This window comes from Lepisosteus oculatus, chromosome 24 (genome assembly GCF_040954835.1).
Source record: "Lepisosteus oculatus isolate fLepOcu1 chromosome 24, fLepOcu1.hap2, whole genome shotgun sequence".
Classification (NCBI taxonomy): Eukaryota; Metazoa; Chordata; class Actinopteri; order Semionotiformes; family Lepisosteidae; genus Lepisosteus; species Lepisosteus oculatus.
In genome coordinates this window covers 13,171,287-13,192,394 of record NC_090719.1, presented here as the reverse complement: position 1 = coordinate 13,192,394, position 21,108 = coordinate 13,171,287, and the positions used below count along the sequence as shown (strand labels likewise).

The following is a 21,108-nucleotide window of genomic DNA, read 5'->3' as shown; positions in this document are numbered from 1 at the left end:
GTGGCTGATTGACAGAAGGAAAAAAAAGGCCTTTGTAAAGTCCCAGAGGTTTGGAGTGTCCAAAAGTAGGTTTTACCTTTAAACAAGTGTGGGAATATTGAGAAAGGAAAAGGCTGGAGGAACACATTACCGCACGCCAGGCAGTGAAACACTTTACATGGGTTACCATAGCAAACTGGAGGGTGAGATTCATGTCTCAGGAAAGGGACCATACTGAAGTGAAAATGTAAACAGAGGGATAAAGCAAACATTAGTGCAGACGGAATAATTAAAGCAGATTTAAACTAGGAGCTATAATTATGTGGCATAAAATATTGTGTAATACAACTTCCTCTTTTGAACATTATAGATGTTGTATACGGGCTCCACCAGACAGCTTTTTTTCCCCACAGGTTGTCAGGCTCCTCAACACCCAGGTACCTACTGCACCTACTCCAAATCTGGAAACCTACTTTTTTGCCTAATGTCAGGCATACTGTCTGATGTATTCTTTGCACAATCCGTAAAGTAAATTGCACTAGCACATTGCACTTTATGTACTCTGTACCCTGTCAGAAATGTCTATGACATTGTCTTGTCAGTGTCTGTCTGTATTCGCACCATAGACCTGGAGAACGAGATCTCGCTCCTCTATATATTTGTATATGACTGGACTGACAAACTAGAACTTGATACAATCATGTCCCATTACTGTGATTTTCCTTCAATAATCCCTTGGAAACATGGTTAAGTTAATCAAGCAGTTAAAACTTTGAGAAAGAGCAAGCTCTAGAAGTGTTGCAGGCTTTTAAAATCAGCCCACAGTCTTTCATTTTAGGAAGCGTTCATCCGTGCAAGTTAATCCTTCTTCCTACCTCCCTGCCTAAGTCGTTGCTATATTTTTTAAAAACTATTTCAGTTTTCTAAATGTTTTGGTTCTCTTTTATACCTCCTAGGAATTTGAAGCCTCCTTTTGATCAATCTTAACTCAGAAAAGGTGGTACCAGACCTGCTGATGATCTCAAGACCTCTGCAGGCCCAGACTTACCAGCTGAGATGATTCAGTGTCTTTGTTCCAGTGAACGATCTCACAGTCAGACCCCTGTTGATGAAATGCGCTTATTCTCTGTGGCTGATGTCTTTAATGGTTCTCTTGACCTAATGATAGACAATACAGGGAAATCAGATTAATAGCCAGAGGAGAGTTCACAATTGGGCATTTGCTAGATTACCTCTTTTCCCTGGTGATTATCTCCGAAACATGCTGTTAGAAAAAGACAAACATCCTATGAGCACACCGCATGAGCATCCTGTCTTAACCAGAAACCCCACCACGAATCGATACACCCTGAAGAGATTTTGCATAGCACATAATACTTTCATGATCTAATAAACCTTTCACTCCATTTACAGACCTTAATGAGCCTTTAGTCTCACATAGTGGCCTCTTCATATCATTGACATTTTAATCCAACTATTTATATACAGCTACTTGACAACTTATATTAAACAAGCCATATACTACAGGACTTTTTCATTTTCAATCTTTACATTCCATGAGCTATAAAATACATGAGGAAAATTTTAGGTTTTAGAATTAGATAAGAATAAAGACATCTAAACAATTAGCTTGAATTGAATTAGCTTTAAATTTTATTGTGGCCTAAAAGTGGAAAGGTATAGATATTTTTTAAAGTAAAATCTCAATTCATGTAAATTGAGATTATGAAAAGCACAAATTGTTATATTCTGACATGCAACAGATATTCTGTAACACTTAATGAACTGTTACAGGTTCTATAATGTTCTGATTCACATGCAACACCAAGATAAAAAGTTGCTTTACATCTGCTATCAACAAAGTCCCACCTGACAAGTCCTTCAGCCAGATTTTTAATTGATCACACAAAATATGGAAAGATTCATAATGTTAAAGTTATTGCATTTATCTTTGAAAGTAAAAGATCAATGTTACACATTCAACATCTAATGCATCCATAGTGAGTTTCCACACTGCTTTAAGTGTGGAACAGCAAACAGTGAACTAAGGTACATGAATATGGTGTTCTCTAGTCAGAGTGGCACACAATCTTCTCCAGTGGAACACGGCTGTTCATGGTCAAACAGCAGCCAGGTTCAGTGTATTCATAGGGGGCTCTTCTCACTGTGGTGTGGATATACACCTGTGAGAAATGTGTGGTGGCCCACTCTTTTTAAGGCATAAAATGACCCCCCAGACTAGATGTGACAAAAGGATTTCCTCTGATGTGTCTGAGATGCCTGCGTTGTAAATAAGAAAGAGCAAAATTTCCACATCTGAAGGTAACTGTACACACAGCACATCATCCGCCTTAATCCTTCATGTGAAAAAGATGGGGGTAACTTGAAATTAGCATGAAATCACCACGCCATTTGGGGTTCCGTGTCACATGATATACTGGCATGTCATGTTTCAGAAGCACTCTTATGTGTTGTTGACTTTTCATTTCCGTTTATTTCCCTTCGCCAAACGTGAAATTCCAGCTTGAAACCACCTCACTGGAAGGGAGACTGCCATCTTTTGCTCAGTACTTAGAAAACCAGCTATGCAGAGAGAGATTCCGGTCTAAGATGATCAGGCAGTGAATATCTGGCTAGTTCTGACTTTGAATAATGGTGTGCAAGGACACACTTCACACTGAAGAGCAAGGGGAGAGCAGAAGAAGCTGCACCTCCTGACATTTTCTGGAATTGAAGGGAACTTTGAAAAACATCCAAAAACAATATGGGAACAGCTGGGTGGCTAAATCTGGAAAAGCTGCCAGGCTAAACATGAAATAAATTGCTTAGTTACACAGAACACTATTTAATAAAGGAATTAGAAAAAGCCTAGAGGAACATTTATTTTTCTGGAACATTTGATAGTTTTTAACTTTATGTAACGTACTGTAAATACTGTGGAAAGCAAATTATTAAATGAAATGTATAGATTAACATGTTAACAGATGGGCTGAGGCTGCCTTAATCCTTCTTCCTTCAAAATAGGAAACGGACATCTGTAGGAACAGTATTTAAAAGGATTCGTAAGCAAACTGACTGGTTTTTCTGGTTTTGTCTTTGCCATGGTTAGGCATGATTTGAGGCTGGCCGACATTACAAATGACTGGCGTCTGGTTAACCTATAGTGCCTATAGAAAGTTACTATACCCCCTTGAACATTTTTCATATTTGGATATATCAGTGGCACAGATTTTAATTAAACATCCCCATTATTATATGCTGTCACCACCATGTCTCACAGCAGGGCTGGTGTTCTGATGTGCTGTTTTGGGTTTGCACCCAACATAACGCTTTGCTTTTAGGTCAAAGAGTTCCATTTTAGTTTCGTCAAACCACAAAACGTTTACCACATGGTTTTCAGTATCACTTATAAAAGCCGTTTGTTTTTTTTCCCCAGTAATGCCTTCCTTTTTGCCATCCTGACATATTGGCCGGGTCTGTGGTGTGCTCGGGATATTGTCCACACCTGCACACTTTGACCAGTCTTGGCCATAAAAACCTGTATGTGGCTCTTTCAACGTTGTTGTTGGCCTCTTCACAGCCTCTCTGATCAGTTTGGTCATCCCATTTGCCTCTCGAGGGCCTTCTCCTTCACAATCTTGCTACACTCCTGGTACTTCACCTTGGCGTCTTGGAAGAGGGGCTGATCTAGACAGGGTCTTGGCGATTCTATAGACCTCCCAATGACTCATTGCGTTGACTGTGCTCCAAGGGATATTCAGAGCCTGCGTAAATTTTGTATACACTATACCTATCCCCTGGTCTGTGCCTTTCCACAACTTCCACTACTTCGACCCGGAGTTCTTTTGAAACCTCGTTGATGCATAAGGTCGAGTCTTTACAGTACTTTGAAAAGTACTACTCGGTAGTGGTAGGAGGAGCGGCACTCATTCGTGGAAACGTCACAGTCACGGCCAGCCTTGTACCGTGAGCTGCCACCAACCCAGGGATTCACACCTGAAGCCAAGAATCCAGGATTCTTCAAGGAATCGTGGGATAAGATCATGGGAAATTTAAATAACGGCAACCATACTAGGGGGATGGCACTGTAGCGGAGCTAGTTCGGATACGGTGACGTCATCGCCCTCGCTGCGCGTAGCAGGGACCTCAGCTGCCTGGGCTGGGGGAGATCTCCTTTAGCCCATGCGGCTGGTTCCTTGTTGCTTTACACCGGAGACCCGGGTTCGCGCTCCAGGTGCTGCGGGAGGGAATGGGGGTGACAGAGGGCACGAGCCCGCGCAGAACCGCGACGGTCACAGCACCACTAGCCTCCCTTCCTAGTCAGGTCTTCTTGTAATCTAACAGAGTGCTATGCTGTGTGCCACTCACTGTCAAGCTCTACTGAAAATGAAACTTTAGAATTATTCCTGGAGCAAACAGCCTAACCAAACCTTTACACATTTTTTCAGAGAAGGATCATTTGTTACTGAATCCCATGGCATTCATGTGCAAATATTTTTACACGGATCTTCTGGGATTTAGCAAAACAGCCTTCACTATCCAATACAAATGTTGCTGGAATCTTCACTGTGAACAGTCTTGGGTGGAAACCAGCTGTTATAGCCTATCTTTATAGTGATGCTGAAAGGTCTTGATGTTGGAGGCTTAGAGCCTATGGCACGGATTACTTTACATCTCTAAATCTGGCACAGATTGCGTTGGATCACATATTATTCAATTCTGTGCTCTGGAATTCTTACAATAATTATCTACATAGTACATTCCATCATCACTGTTAAACTTCACAAGAAATATATTGTAGTGGTCAGTTACATGGACATCATCATATTAATCTGATGATTTTAAGATTCATTACACCCAACAGAGAAAAGTAAATTGTACTTTTACATTTTTAAGCAACAGACAACATGGAAAAATTCCCCCATGTCCTCTATAAAGCATCAAAGAGAATTGGCACTTCTGTTCAAAAGAAAGCCTAACTGCTAAACAGAGTTGCCAGGGCGCAGGCCTTTCAGTGTTAAGTTATTTCTATAGTATTAGTTTGTTTATCCTTGTGGTGGCTATGATCACACAGGTAGCAGTGTCAACCGGAGAACACCCAGCAACTTTCCGTCATTCAGTTCTCTACTCGCAAAACCACATTAATTTCGCCACCCCTTCACTGCCCCATTCACACATTTACAACCCAACCCATTTCACCAGCACGGGCAAGCCCCAACACATGAAACACAAATCGGTACATACTGTAACTTCACTTCCATTGCGTTCAACGAACATATACATCATTGTCAGACTCCATTTCTGGAGTTTCCATGGTATGATAACATTGTCACATCATTCTCAGCAAAACAGTTGTGATGAGCTTTGTTCTTCAGCTCTGTTACCCTCAATTTAATACCGATAGACCCCTCGACTGCTAGAACACCAATAACCAATAACACAAACATAATTAACTGACAGTAATGTAGATGAGTCCCAGGATGTTATTGTACATAGACGGATTTCACCATTACAAAACACCAACTCATTATTTTTAACTCACTTCTAATTTCTTTCCAGCACATTATTAGATATTTGGCAACCTTGTTTCCATCTCTTCCAGACTGCCGCCGCCGAAGCCCGGGAGGAGATCTGTTGTCTCTCAGTGGGCCTAGCCAAGCCCAGGCTTCCCACATAATCCAGGCTCTTTCCTAACACGCCTTCCCCCAGAGGAAGACTGGTACCACACCCCTCTCATACCGGTATCCGCTGGCCCCTCCGTTGGGCCTGCAGGTTTGAGATCCTTTTCCTCTCCGTTATATATAACAAGTAATTAATCCTGACAGTTGGTGAACTGGATAAAACGGGTTCAAAACAACATTCGTGGCTGTCAACCAGAATACATTTTTTATTTTAAGTTATTACTATAATGTTCACATTTAAAACAGTAAATGGATAATACATAATCCAAATGTATTTTTATAGCCTCTCGAAGCACTTGAAACAAAAGTACATGAAATATGCAATGAATATACAAATAAGGGGAGATAGTAGAAGGGAGTACAGAATATAGCAGGAGCAAAGGGACACAGAACCAGGAATCTCAGACAGGTACTGAAGTGCTGACCCATGCAGGGTCTTATAGGTGAGCATGAGTATTATAAAGTCGACAAAACCGGATAGGAAGCCAGGGCGAGGACTCCAGGCTTGCACAAGGGCTGGTCAGGATTCTGGCAGCTGAACATTGGACATAATGGAGTTTGTTCAGTGTGGATTTAAAAACCCGAGCAAGTAGAACCCTACAGTAGTCAATTCAGGAGAAGACAATGTGCTGACCCAGCTTTTCATGTTTCACATGTGGGTCAAACATCAAGCCTGGATCAAATATCACCCGCAGGTTCTTCAGTTTAGACTCAAGCTCAAGAACAGGACCATCCACAGATAGGGTAACTGCATTGGCTTGAAATATTCCAGATTCAGGATGAGAGCTACAGTAGCAATCAGATTGGACTGGAATTAAGGGAGCAAGAGATCATGATCTGGATACAAGATAGCAATGGAGTCATTGACTCAAAACTAACATATCTTGTGATTTTTTTAAATCTGTCCACAAGAAAATAAGTCCCAAAGATTCTTTCAGATTTAATTAATATGACTGGGGATGAAGATCCTATAAATATTAAGTGAATATGAAATATGAACAAACATGTATCTCACCAGGTAAAATGGATCCATGTTTTATGGAATGTTTTCTTCACTGGTTAAAAAACATCACCACAATGCAGGATTCTTTTAATATCTTTATGTAATCAGAGACCACTCAAATCCTTTATCATGTTTATGTGTTAATGTCCTTGGTGTAGTGTGCCATTTTTTCATCCTTTCGTTTCTTTTTCCAAACATATACTGTTGTACTTTCCTGCTGACGTTACAATACAGACATAATGGCTAAGAAATCTAATTAAATAAAGGAATGTTATGGTTATGCACCTGTTAGGTATTTTTGAGAGAATGCTCAAAGTATGGCAAAAAACATCTAAAACATGTCTTTTTCCAAACTAACTTCTTGAAGGTAATACCCTGGAAACCTTAGTTATTTTAGATATTGTATAGAATTAACCACCTCATTAACCGTGGTGCAAAACCCATGTTCAAAAATGTGGTTCTTCAAACTGTCCTGGTATGATTAGCCAATGAGACATCACTGCACCTCTCCAATGCCTCCGTAAATTCTGAAAAATGATTCTTGAATTGGAAGGCCTGAGGTTTTCACTGTCTGTGACTCTTCCGGTTGGTTTTTGTCTGTTTACTGCTGAATCGGTTAGGACCTCATTAGAGTAGCACTTTTGTGACATGTTTGATCTACTGATTAGCTGTGGAGTAGCAACAGTCAACATTGCCCCATTCCTGGGGACTTCTGACAACAGTTCATTCAGAGTGCAAGCTTACACACCCTGTCAGTCCACCCTGTTGACTAATGTATTATTGCCACTCTGAAGGATGCAAGTCATTTAGCTTCATGGAAGCAATTGACCCACTAAATAAATCACAGCTCACTCATTTCAGGATGTTGATTGGTTAATGGATGAATATTAGCTGACACAAATACTCTGAAATTCATAGGGACATTCTGACCAGAGACCACTCTCTAGCCATTTTATCTAGAACAGATTAATGCTTTTCTATAGCTAGTGGACTCTTAACAGTAGATTATTCTGTAACACATATACATCATTTAGAAACCCAAGAGTAAGGACCTCCCCACCTCCAGTCCATGATGTATACCCGGCTGTGCCATTTAAGGCAGATGTTCCTTTACAAGAGACAGGATAAAGCCTCTGTGCTATCTTCATGGACTGAATGGTCTGTTGAACTCGGGGATTTTCAATTTGTTTTAGACTGCAGAACAAAATATTCTTCAATAAGTCAGGTGACGTTCAGATCTTGGCACACAGGGTAATTCTTCAAACCAAGAATCTATCAATGTTAGCAACCACATGGATTTTAATTGCACTGCATTTCACTTTGCTTTTCAACGAGGACAGCTCATTTTCTTCATGGTAACATCATACATGAATGAAACCTAGTCTCAGTATTAGCCCATATTACATAACAGACAAAACAGCACTCAGTTTTCACCAAGATCAAAGGAAAGGCTGCCAAACAGATTGACTCTGTGACGTGGCAAAAGCATTTAATAGCTTATGTGTCGCCCCAGACAAACATTAATTCCATACTCCCACAAAGCTGTGCACACATTACTCAAAAATGCATCTTTGAAAACAAGAGTGTCTCCAATTAGGAGCCTTGTGATCTTGCCAATGATCTCAGTAACCTCTGGGAGAGAGCAGATCCCAATCCCAATCCCCATAACTTAATTGCATTCAACCCACATTGGTTTAGCACACTCAATGGCCAATCTGTAAACATACAATGGTGCTCGCTGAAGATCGCAGGCTCGAAAAGATCTGTACAAGGCAGACCACCACAATTCAGTTTTGCCACAGAAATGCTTATTAAATTACTTTTTATTAAATTAAATTACTTTAATAGGGGGGATACATGAAGGGCTTTCACTCACTTACAGTATATCCTGTTTAACACTATTGATTACAGAAGGCAATGCAAACTTAGTTTAATGAACAGACAAAAGACTTTGTTGGTATCCCCGAAGGAATCTCTGCAGCCAAGAATTAACCATTTCATGCAGGCAGCACAAATTCTACCGGTTCTCCAGATTAGATGTTTGAACTGCATGTTGAGTTTATGATCAATGTTTATTTGTTCTGTTGAGTTAAAGCACATTCAAATTACAAAAATTACACTGATTTAACACTTTTCATAGTATTGAGCGTCCTGAGGCAATGAACTATGACTCTTGAGCCAACCGATTCTTCACTGAAAGGCAGCTGTAATTTGTCTTTTCTTGAGGGATCACACTTACCAAAGAACTACTTGACATGGAAGTGCAACAGGGGGCCGTGTAACTACAGTATAATCGATTTAACAAATGGGTTTTTTAAAGCCAGTCAAATATTACAACCCTCATGGCTTGTGCCGCAACAATGCATTGAGATTTGCCATGCTCCTTCATAATGTCCACGATGTCAAGTAGTTTGCAAAAGCCTTTGAATCACGTGTAAAATGACAAATTGTGAGTTCTATGACAATAGTAAAAATTTGCTTAGAGATTACACTTCTCAGTTAACGTATATCAAGTCTAATGCACTAAATGTAATATTAATGACAGTACATTTCACTTGATGGGCTCGATGGGTCGCACAGTGGTTCAATAGTTATCATCGCTTCCGCGGGCCCTGGGTTCAATACCGCCCTGTGGTTCTAACTGCGTAGAGCTTGTATGCTCTCCCCATGTTTGTGTGGGTTTCCTCCAGGTGCTCCCATTTCCTCCCACAGTCCAAAGACATACTGGTAGGATAATTGGCTTCCGGTTCAATTGGGCCTGCTGGCTGAGTGCGTGCCTGTTTGTAACCGTTTGCCCTGCAATGGATTGGCATCCTGTCCAGAGTGTACCCTGCCTTGTGACCCAGGCTCCTGCTGCTCCACAACACTGAACCGGTTTGCACATGGAGGGAGGGCTTTATGCTTTACCACATGGAGTCAGCAATCCACCTTGTGTTTGATAAACAAATGATGCTCTTTCTGGTAATAAGTTGATGTTGTGATGAGACACTGTTATTTTAACTATTAAAACCTTCAAGGTATTAAATTTCAAACATACCAACACACAGAGATAGCAAAGATTGTAATAACTTGACTAAGATCGGGATGGCTGTCAATGCAGGTATCATTATTGCAACTCTGCTCCTAAGCACTGAAACTGATCGTCTCAGGACCATCATTGCCTCTGCACAACGACAAATAAACAGCTGAATGGGTTAAAATACTGTGGTAGACTGCGCATTGCTATGTAGACTTCATGCTAAGCTGCTGCACGAAATAATCGGAGCTCATGGTGACTTCATACAGCCCCGGGTACATATAAAGTGTCTCAGCGCAGCTCCAGTAAGAGTTAAACCATAACTTCAGCATTTATAAATACATGAAGCCATAAGAAAAACCAAAGTATTTCAAAATTGTTGTTTAACACACATGGAATGCAACTCCACCTTAGAAATTCAAAATTTAACACCCTAATTTTTAACATCTTAGAAAGTTGTTTTTTTTAAAGTAATGTGGCAACATTGGTTGTTTGTTTTCCTTTTAAACCAGCAGGCCTGGCCAGCTTCATTACTAAAAGAATGCTCTTCTACTGTGGTGTTTTCAGTCTTAATATAAAACTAAGTTTTATAAGGCCTTCGGAAGACTATGATTGCCAGTTGTATTAAAAATACAGATATCACTAAACAGATTAAACATTTGGGAAACAAATTGTTAATTCATTGTCAGACAGCTTAAATATAAGCTGTTACTGTATAATAAAAATAAATTTTTATTTTTAAAAAGATTTAAAACATACAGCCTTATACAATTGTGATGTTATTAATCACATAGACAAAACATACTAGTCAAAAAGTGGCTTCATTCAATTTGTAGCACAACTTTAGTACAAATTTCTCACCTCCAAGATCCTTTTACAATGAAGTAGTTTGTTTGGACAGCATTCCATACAGTTAAATTACCACAAACCATATGGTTTAATTCCAAAAGCACTTCTTAGAAGCAAAATTGATATTTTTCTTCTACAAAAGAAAAGAATACAATGTGCTTGAAAATTATTATAAATAAGTCAATAAAACATTACTATCCTGCAACAACAGACAAATCTTTCAATAGGACTTTTGTAGTGAGCCTCCTTCTAAATATTGCTACACAACTGTGATCACCAAACACAGGGGGTCCACTGGGTATGAGACGTACAAGGGGGCTCATTCCCTGCTTCACAGAACTTCGAATCAGTTCCTTCTGAGACCACAGGTGCTTCTTATTTACTTAACTCAACTAAGCATTCATTTAACTGAGCCTCTTTAACCCTTTTACCAGGTTTACAGGGAGTAATAGTTTTAAAAGGCATATAAAACCAGCTGGACTGGGGCCCAGGAAAGACCAAATCTGCATCTCAATCCAGTGGTTTCCCTGCAGGGAAGGTCTTCGGTGAGGTCAGGTGTAAATAAACTGGATCTGAATTCAGAACTGCAGGAATTCATGTCTCAGCACCACTTCTGCGTGGGTTCACTGTGTCACAGGAGGAAGCAGTTAGTGGCCAATGAGACAAAACTCTCAACTGACTTGTGAAGCATAGTACTGAAGGGGTCTAAAAAGTGCTAAGTGAACTTGCTGATATTTCAAGACCGTGAAACGGTTGACCCACCCTGCAAACGTGGGAGATCTTAGATTACAGATTCTGAAATGTACATGAAAAAAGAGAATTAAAATATACCACAGGTGCTGCATGCTTCTCTAATTGGCTTCACTGCTTGATTATCTGTAGTCCTAATGCCCTAATGAAGGTATGTCTTAAAAACTCCTCATTTGCCACTCAATCTGAGTAAAGTAACTGATTTTGTGAAGTTGCTTCCAATGACTCTTTACCACATTGCAAAGCCATTGCAATCTTCAGACTAGAAATGTGGCTCAACCAGTGCACGCATTGATCTGGAGTGTAGGATACCCAGACACTCACTGCCTGAGTTGTGTCATGTAGAAACACTCAACCAGCCAGATGATGGATGCGCACAGGGCTGAGTGGATTCAAGTCAGCTAAGACCTCCTCAGCTTGTTGTGCAACAGTGACTCCTGGGACATGAAGGCAGGCTTGAAGTGACATCACAGAGGAGAGGGATATATCATTCCTTCTACCGATACTAAATCTCCTGGAAGATATTGCGGGGCCCTCAGTGTATAAAATAATTAATGTGTCTACTGCCAAATAGGTCATGTTGCAGGTGTGCTTACGCAACTCCTCTTTCTCTTTGTATGGTACAAGGAGTAAAATAAGCTGAGGTGATTCCACATTGATATATATAACAAAACATAAAACACTTGCCAGATTAATATATAAAATGTCATTTGGAACTGTGAAAGCATGAGGCTGTTGACAAGGCATTCCTAGAATGAACCATGAAACTATTCTATCATTGCAGGGGTGGTCTACTCTGGTCCTTGAGGTTCACAGGGAATGCTGGTTGCTCCTGGTTACCTAATTGAACCGATTATTCATTTAATTGGATCAATATAATCATCCTTTTCCGAGACTTAAGCAGGAGATGTAAAGAGACAATGGCTGGACATCATAAGGCATTACTTTGTCAGCTGGTTAAATATCATTAAATATAATTTCCTTCAGCTTTGATGTGCTTGACTGGATAAACGGATGAAAAGGAAACTCAGTGGAAGCAATGCACCACTTATAAGACAGTGGATACAAATTTATACAAACATCTGGCACACTCATCAAAGCCTCACAGCTACACAGCATTGCTTTGCTATAATAAACAGCACATTGATTCCTCTCTTTACATATGGACGGCATATATGTGCTGTAAATGGCAATGGATTTACATAGAGCTCTGGGGAATGCAGGAGCAAAGAAAAGATCCATATTGTGATTTTACCATTAGGTGCTTGAAAGATTTGTTGGCCTTTTTTGAAAATTGCAGACTGCCAGTGAACCTCTATTGACACAGCTTTGTATGAAGATAAAGACTCCATCGTTCATCATTGGAAAAGTATCTGTGACCCCAAGTCTGTCATGGCCAACTCAACTTGAACATGGCCGAAGAAGGATAAGGTTTGTATGCAAATAAAATGTTTGATCACTAGCACTGCACTATTTGATAGTACCCACTACTGAACATCACTTTGCAAGTACCTGCTTCCATAATGCAACCAAATACACAGACTAGTACCTCAGTGGCCTGTTGGATTCCTCATTCCTGGTGCTATTATTTTCCTTAAGTGAAGAACCAAATACATAATCAAAAAGCAACACAATTAGTGTGGTGTTTGTTTTAGCGATAATTCCTTATACACTGTAATACCCAAAGGGGCGTTGTAATAGACTGCTGGAACATTCTCAACTCTAGCTTAAAGGAAAAGGATCTGTAGCCAGTTTGAAGATGGAAAAACTACAATTCCCAGGGATGCCTGGGGCTCTGGAGAAGGCAATCAAGGGAATCTGACAACCCTGGGAAAAACTCAGATATTTAAGGGAAAGAGACACAGAGTGGGTCTTTAGTATGACAAGCAGGGAAGACTGGTACAGGTTGCTAGTGACACCAAGTGAGATGGAAAAATTAGAATTAATTTTGTTAAGCAGACTTTGAGGATTCTGAGGGTGGAACTTCTACCAGTAAAAATTTGAACTTGCATGGCCTGAGGAACAACTTAGGTTAAAACAGAAATCTGGAGTAGATAAATACTGCTGTGTTCAAACAATTCCTGCCTGATGTATCAAGGCTTGGATTTTTGATACCCAACGCTTTATTTTCAGTGTTTTGGAGACCCAGTTCTCCAATGGCAGCCTCTAAATGTCTCTTCATTAACTGTAGAAAAGAAAAATCCCTCAGAGAAAGTGCAGGTCACATCAAGAAAATGAAACCTCCTTTGTGCTGTTTAACAGTATTCTGTGCTGGCTCTGTTAACTCTGATCCATCCCCTGATACTCTTCACACACTGGCTAATGTAGGCATTTGTGGGAAATCTAGGAATTGTGGTTTTATTGACCAATTATGCTGTCTGGATCTGGGAACAAATCATGCTAAATGATCTCCTCCCTGGATTCACCTTGGTGTATCGTAGGTTAAACATAGGTGTTGTAACTGGAGAGTAATCAGTTAATAGCTATGAAACCCCCAAGGGAGCTTTTTCAAAAATATAAAGATATATGGTTACAGCAGCCTTTATATTAAAAAGTCCCTTGAGGTCCATAAATTAGTGAGACAGCTCTTACCAAATTGGTTTTGAAGTCAATAAAGTCTAAAACTAGGTTGTTAATGAATGGCAATTACTTTTCCCTTTATACTATTCTCTGCAATTCTGCCGATTCCTTTATCTTTCCCATATTTATATTCTCCAATTATTTCCTCCCTTTTTAGTACACTAATTTTGAGTTGGCTGTTATGGGGTGCATTTTGTTTTTCCTCCAGAGCGCAATTCTTCTTCTGGACGCAATAAAATATTTACAAAGGCGACACTCTGGCAGGAGACAATCCAGGCTTGGGAAAATGCATTTAATGAACCATAAGGAGCGACCAAGGGGCAGCTGCAGTGGGATGCAAAAAGACATTCGAGGGAGAAAAGGAGATCATGTACAGTTTTATAATGTTTTAGGTGAGGAAATGACATCAGGACTGATCACAAATTACTGACAGATGGGCTAGTTGTCATCCCTCCCAAACTTTTGTTATAAACTCAATCAAAATCAAGGATTCATGGTCTCCTCACTGCACCAAATTCTAGAAGCACTGGAGATTATATACATCTGAACTTGAGATCACCAGTAGGCAGTAGGTCTGTCCATCCCACCATCACATAAATAATTTTTATTTCACGTTAGATGACCATTTGATCACTCTTTTCTCCAGACAGGAATACTTTGTTAAATATAAGGCGCGTGATTGTAGCTACAATTGATTAACCCCTCTGCACTTGTGGCAGCAGATTCCCAAGATGTTTCTGAGAAATAATTGTTCATTCTCTTGCAAGTCCTGGCATCAGAAAAGTCTTTCCTTGTGCAGGATAATGATATTTTATGAGGCCTGAAGAATATCAATGAACTGCAAAGTGTAACTTCGCATTAACTATATGTAAAACAATTTCAGGACATGGGCATGCTGGATTCATTCTTTTATAGGTGGCTCCCAAATTGCAGTTTTTCCTAAAATGTATGGTAAAACAAAATATGGATATTATTACCAGCATTTCAGCACTCGGTGATCCGCTGAAACTGATATGAAAACAGAAACTGGCTTTTGAAATATAAAACTGTAAAATGAAACTCATCCACCTGAATGATTGTTTTTATAAACATGTTATTTGTGGGGTTTACATTGTGCCAGAAATGGTCAACTGTTTCGTAAGGATAATCTGATTTAGTTTTATCCTGTGTAATCTCTAATTCACCAAACATGCAGTTTGAATTACAGTGTTATTTTCTTTTTAGGTTTCTGCAAAACTTTCTGTTTTTCAGTTTTAAAACAGTCCATTTATCATGGTCTAAATCATTCCGGTCTGTCAAAACACAAGCCAGCTTCTGTGTGCAAATACTGAAATAGACATTTACATTTTGCTTCATGGCATGCTTACTTTAAAAGTAATAATGCCTCCATATGGTTAAGATTGTTTATGCTGGTATAATTTTCCAGCTATGTGATGATTTTATTTTGAAGATTGTGGCTGGCTTTAATATCCCGCCTCTCGTGAACCAAATCCTGTGTACGAGCAAATGGAATTGGCCAGAAATGGTTTTGAGAAACCCCACTATAAAACAAATGTCTTTCAGATGAAGGTACATCCCTGTGGTTTGGATCTATTCATTCTGGGAAAAAAAGGAAATGTGGGAAACATAAAAAAAATTGTGTGGCACTGTGAATGTTTTAGAGATATCCAAGAGTTGTAAAGCACTGAGAAACACATCTGATTTCTTCTGTGCCATGTAATACCAGGCACCACATTCATGTTAACAAAAATTATAGTTGGCCTGTTCCGCTACATCAAGCATTCAACTGCATAAATGTCCAACCATTTTTAACCACTTTATCCAATTCAGGGTTGTGGGGGAGCTGCAGCCTATCCCAGCAAGCAATGGGCACAAGACAGGGGCACCAAATAATACGCAACTTAAAAAAAGGTGATTCCAAACATTGACATTTTTGCCAACCTTCAGTAGTCACCTTTTTTCTAAAACCGATGTTACTGTTATAAAGCTCTACAAATAAAATAATGCTCTAAAGCTCTATCTGGATGAGTACTGTTCTTTGTATGCACTTTATGTACCTCAGAAGCCACAAAACAATTTTCTATTCAAGTGCTGCATTTATTACATGTTCTTGAGGTTTTCTGTTTATTTCCAAAGGCTTTTTTTTACTACATCCCAGGGATAAAGGAACTGCACAAGTACACATCGCCAATAAAAGTCTCTCCCTGTACCAAAACAAACGCATTCAAGCCAATGAGGACAAAATCAAATCAAGAGCACGATTAATAAAGGAGAACAAAAAAAGGTCCTGGTAACGGAAACAGAGCTCAGTGGCGGCTCTCATATGGAAGTGCTTAAGAAAAGCGTGTTTTTGAGCTTGAGAGGAGCGGCGAGGTTATTGAGATCAGCGCATACTAAGCCCCGAGCTCGTCGTTCTCCTACAGAGAGCAAAAACATGCCCCCCCCGCTACAAGAGGGACTTGAGCAAATCATTCAAGCTTACAGCTCAGAGTGCCAGCAAGACCACAGTACCTGAAGTCTGGGAAGATGTGTAAATGACTCCCAGTTTGCTATTTGCACTGATCAAGACCGGTATCACCTCCGGCATCACCGAAAACTCCCCACACTATTTATGAGCTAATCCTGTTGAAGCCTCCTACCTCATATGTTCAAGGCTCCAGGGTAGTACAACATGCCTGATTTGTGACCAGTATATTCTGCTTCCCATGAGGGACTCCACTCCAGTTTTTCCTAGGGAAGCGCTCCAAAATGCAACACTGCTGCTATGAGGATGGATCAGATGCGCTCTGTAGCATAGAGGGGGGTCTGTTCGTTATAGTTCAGCGTTTCGGAATGGCTGATTCAGAGCAGGGTTTCCCAGAAACGGGACACTCGCTCTGGCTTCAGGGCTATGGCCTTTTGTGTCCAGCTATCCCATTCGACATCGGCGAACGTCTGACTGTTTTCCAGCCCCAGAATGCGAAGAAGATATGCCAACTCCATGACAGTTCACAATGGGAAAAGCAATCGCTTTTTTTTTTAGTTTAAGAAAGGGATTTGGCGCATGCTTCTTCTGCCTTTTTTTATATAACCACACAAAAATATCAGAAAGCCACTTATTCCTGGTACGGGTTGTAGCTGCATAGAGCCCATTCCAGACCTATGCGGCACACTGAAGGACTGCATCCTAGTCCATCACAGGACACACACAAGACACCAATTAACCTAGCCAGCATGTGGGAGGAGTTCGACGCACCCCTAGAAATCCTGTTCAAACGCAGGAGAACTTGGAAACCAGAAAGCAGGCCCCCCAGTCTGGAACCAAAACCAAGAGCTGTGAAATATCAGCACTCATCGCTGCACCATCTGGGCGGTGACTTCATCATGTAGGAAGATGAATGTCCTTGGTAATTCTACATGCCCATTAACCTGAACATTGAATGCTGAACATTAACAGAGACCTTCACAGCCAAACACTACTCATCTTCCCACTGTTTCTTTCCATTTAGAGAATGCTACAGTGGTAGTTTCTTGCTGTTGAGGCCTAAGTGTCTGACCTCCTCCTCGGTTTTTCAGGGGTCAAAGCTGTAGATAATATTTTCTCCCTTAATGTTGGTAGTATGCACCCCAGTTTTTGCTCTTCCCACAGGTGCTCAAGAAAAGCGACTTGGCCAGGTCATGTTTCTAAATTGGTTGGTACACGCTGGCCTTGTTTTAAAATGGAGCTCAAGGAAGATGGTTTCTGCTGCTGTGCCTGCTTCATTCAACTTCATATTATTGGGTAAGAAAAAAATGTCAAGGTGTATACTAGAGATGGAACAATACAGTACCATTCCTACAAAAAGAACAGGTGAAATTTCTGTGAATCTTACAGAGCGTATAGTTATGCCCATGTGCCATAGTAACCCACTGCCCTAAATTTACTAAGAAAGTTAATTGCTCTTAGCTAGGGTTCATTCAGGGTTTCAGGAATGCCAAAAAGCCACATGATATGCATGCACTCTAAGTCAGATATTAAATGTTTGAGCAATAGTGCTACTACTGCAGAAATAAATTCATCACAGACTGCTATGACATCAGTGAGAGATTTCGTGATTTTGTTGTGGGAAAAAATGCCTTCATCCCTATATGAAAAATGAAATAAAATTCAACTTAATCAGAGGATTTAGGAAAAAGCGAAAAGAGCTTAATATTACGGGCTTTGTGTGTACAATGGGGACACGTGATTTTTCTGAATGAAGAGGCTCAGGTAAAAAGGACAAAACAGGCAGCGTGGGTCAGCGTTTCTAAGAAAGTGGACCTCTTAAAGCCAGAGAATGAGCATCAACAGCTCCCTCATGTGGAGTCTAGCATACTCCTATCAGCTAAGAGATCGGAACAAAGACACATACTCGTTTGACACGTCAATTGAATGCAACATGACCTTCTTGGACTCATTTGTCAGAAGAGATTTCTTTTGAGACAACGGGATGCATTTGTTGTAGAAGTGCAACAGGTTTTACATGTTCCATGACATGTCCAAATTTCCTTTGTGAGCACTGTTTAACTACTCATCCGATGCTGCTGTTGCCTGTCAGAGGAGTGAGTGGCTCACACAGCTCAGTTTCTCCAGCAGTGCTCCATCTACTCTGCTTTTTATCCCACTCAGCCAATCATTCTCATTCAACACCTCTGGAACCCTTCTGAGTGGCATAGATTTTGATGAGGATAGTGGCTGCCCCTCAACTACAGGGATGTACCTCAATACAACCAGTGAAATAATGACATGCCACAGATAACATCAGATGTAGTGCAGTCCAAAAATTAAGAACGTATTGTTAGATCTTTAAATTGAAGTCAGCTTCTCTCAGTATACACTTTTATAAAATTGACAGATACAATAAAATATCTACATTAATCCCTTCCAGATAACTTTCACCATGCAGCATTTAGGCTTCAAAAATACAAATTGTCGTCAAATGTTTCACTTAAACTAAGAGAAACTAATCCTTTTCACCCATCCAAAACGCATGAGTACTTAGAAATGTATTTTTTTCCCCATTTGTGAAGGCTAAGAGCACAGGATATTTGTCAACATTGTCATCCCAGTGAAACTTAGTTCAATTATAAGGACTACAACATCACGCCCTCAATTGGACTAAATAAAATTGAGGCCATACAGTACGAGCTAACAAAAATGATTTAGACTTAAGAGCTACTTGTTCTTATTGAAAACTGTCCCTTTAAATAGCTTCATACTTAACAGGGTCAGACGAGGGAAAAAAACTTCAAAAACTATTGTTACAGTAAATTCTGCAATTCAGAAAAATATATGCATCTTCTAAAGTGCAATTATATATATATAGTTATATAAAGTATATATAGATCATATTTCAAAGAGGAACAACCTACATATACTGTAACTTGACTCTGATGGACCAACTATATCTACACTCCAGCTTCAACCAGAACCCATAGTTCAGCAGCTCATTGAGATCAGTGATCCATCATGGTGTGACAACCAGGCTACAGTGTCACAAACTGAATGGCTGACAGTCTATACTGTAATAGAAGAAGCTTTGTGTTGCCTAATCAGTCAGAGCTACGAGGGCAGGCAGACTTCCAAGAACACAGACTGCTTATGTTAAAATCAGTTTCCAAGGCAGTCTTCTAGGAGGTAAAATGCTATCTCCTACATAATACTGACATTATCACTGGGCCACCTAAGGACATTAAACAAGCCATGAAATTCTGAGACCTCATTTTATTTTTAAAAATCACTGAGCAAATCCAGTTATGATGAATGGTTCTATAATCTTTAGATAGCCAATGCTATTATATTGTAATAGCTAGAATTGAAATTAAACATCAGAAACTGTTTGTTCCAGTTCCTTTTTTTATATTTTATACTATGGATCTCAAAGACCTCTTCAAAAAAAATTACCCACTGAAGCTCAGCAGTGTGAGCCTGGCCAGTACTTGGATGGGAGACCTCCTGGGAAAAACTAAGGTTGCTGGTGGAAGAGTAGGTATGCATGGGTCCAAACGTACAAGTACAGTGACGAGGACACTACACTGTAAAAAAATAAAGTATCTGTCCTTCAGATGAGCTGTAAAACTGAGGTCCTGACTCTCCATGGTCATTAAAAGTCCCAGGATGTTTCTCAAAAAGAGTAGAGATGTTAACCCCAGTTAAACCCTTTACTAATCATGGCCTTCTAAAAATCCCCATTATGAACTGGCTTCATCACTCTGCTCTCCTCCCCACTGAGAGCTGGTGTGTGGGGAGAGTACTGGCGCACTCTGGCTGCTGTCACATCATCCAGGAGAGGCTGCACACTGGTGGTGGTGGAGGGGAGTCCCCATTACCTGTAAAACACTTCGAGTGGAGTGTCCAGAAAAGCACACTAAGTGTAAGCATTATAAATTGTTCAATGTGTGTGAGTGTTTGCCCTAAGATGTGTGCCCTGCCTTGTGGCCATTCTCTCCTGGATCTGGCCTTTGTAATTATACTAAACCACCCTGTAATTATACTAAACCGTTAATGAAAATGGATACATGTCTGATTCTAAAGGCCTGCTTGGTAACTATGGATGGAATATTAGACTACAGCATTAGAAAGTTTAAATTTAATTCAACTGTATTAATAAAAACATATAACCTTAACTAAAGTCTAGAGTATTTTTTTCTCCTTTTGTTATACATGCTTGAAATTGATTTTAATTTTCTAAAAAGCTTTAGAAAAGTTTGTAAAAAGCTTGTCTTTAATCACTTATGGGCAAATTTATTACTGGAGGTATTCTTTGTGCTGAACAAAAGAGCACAATTCAGCTTTTCAACACAATTGTATGCATTTTTGTCTCAGTTACGTCTTCTGGCCCTGACTTTTTTTTAAAAAAGGGGCATTTTATATGCCTTCCAGCTCTGCACAATCGGCAGGATGCAGGAATTTTCATGGCAGATAAGCAGTAGACAATGCCAAAAATTCTGTATTTTTTGCTCTCCTGTTGCATGAATGTCAGGCCCTGGATTTTTCTTCCCAGACAGATTCCAGCGGTTTCTGGAAGAGGACACCCTACACATACTGGGCGACTCAGGCAGCAGTGGGCAGACCCAATAAGACTGGGGGTGGAATTTGGGCTCTTTTGGGAGTGACCCAAAGCTGGCTCAGGACTGCGCTGGGGGAGATATGATACTTCATGTCAGTGAGCTGCTCCTTGGGCTTTACCCCTGCATCAGCTGATGTACCAGTAGGAGTTCCCTTCCCACAACAGAGGGATCATGAAACAGAG

At 40.2% G+C, this 21,108-nt stretch overlaps 1 protein-coding gene and 1 long non-coding RNA gene across 2 annotated transcripts in view; one reads left to right on the top strand and one right to left on the bottom strand.

Annotated features, from left to right (window-relative positions):
- Positions 1–750, top strand: part of LOC102689638 (olfactomedin-like protein 2A) — a 104,598-nt gene extending 103,848 nt beyond the window's left edge. The window contains exon 9 of the transcript XR_011183435.1: positions 741–750. The gene's annotated coding sequence lies outside the window, so the exon portion shown is untranslated. The remainder of the gene's footprint in view (positions 1–740) is intronic.
- LOC107079879 (uncharacterized) overlaps positions 1–21,108 on the bottom strand; it is a 33,734-nt gene that overhangs the window by 3,516 nt on the left and 9,110 nt on the right. The window contains exon 2 of the long non-coding RNA XR_001480785.2: positions 1,028–1,137. This is a non-coding gene — a long non-coding RNA (uncharacterized lncRNA). The remainder of the gene's footprint in view (positions 1–1,027; positions 1,138–21,108) is intronic.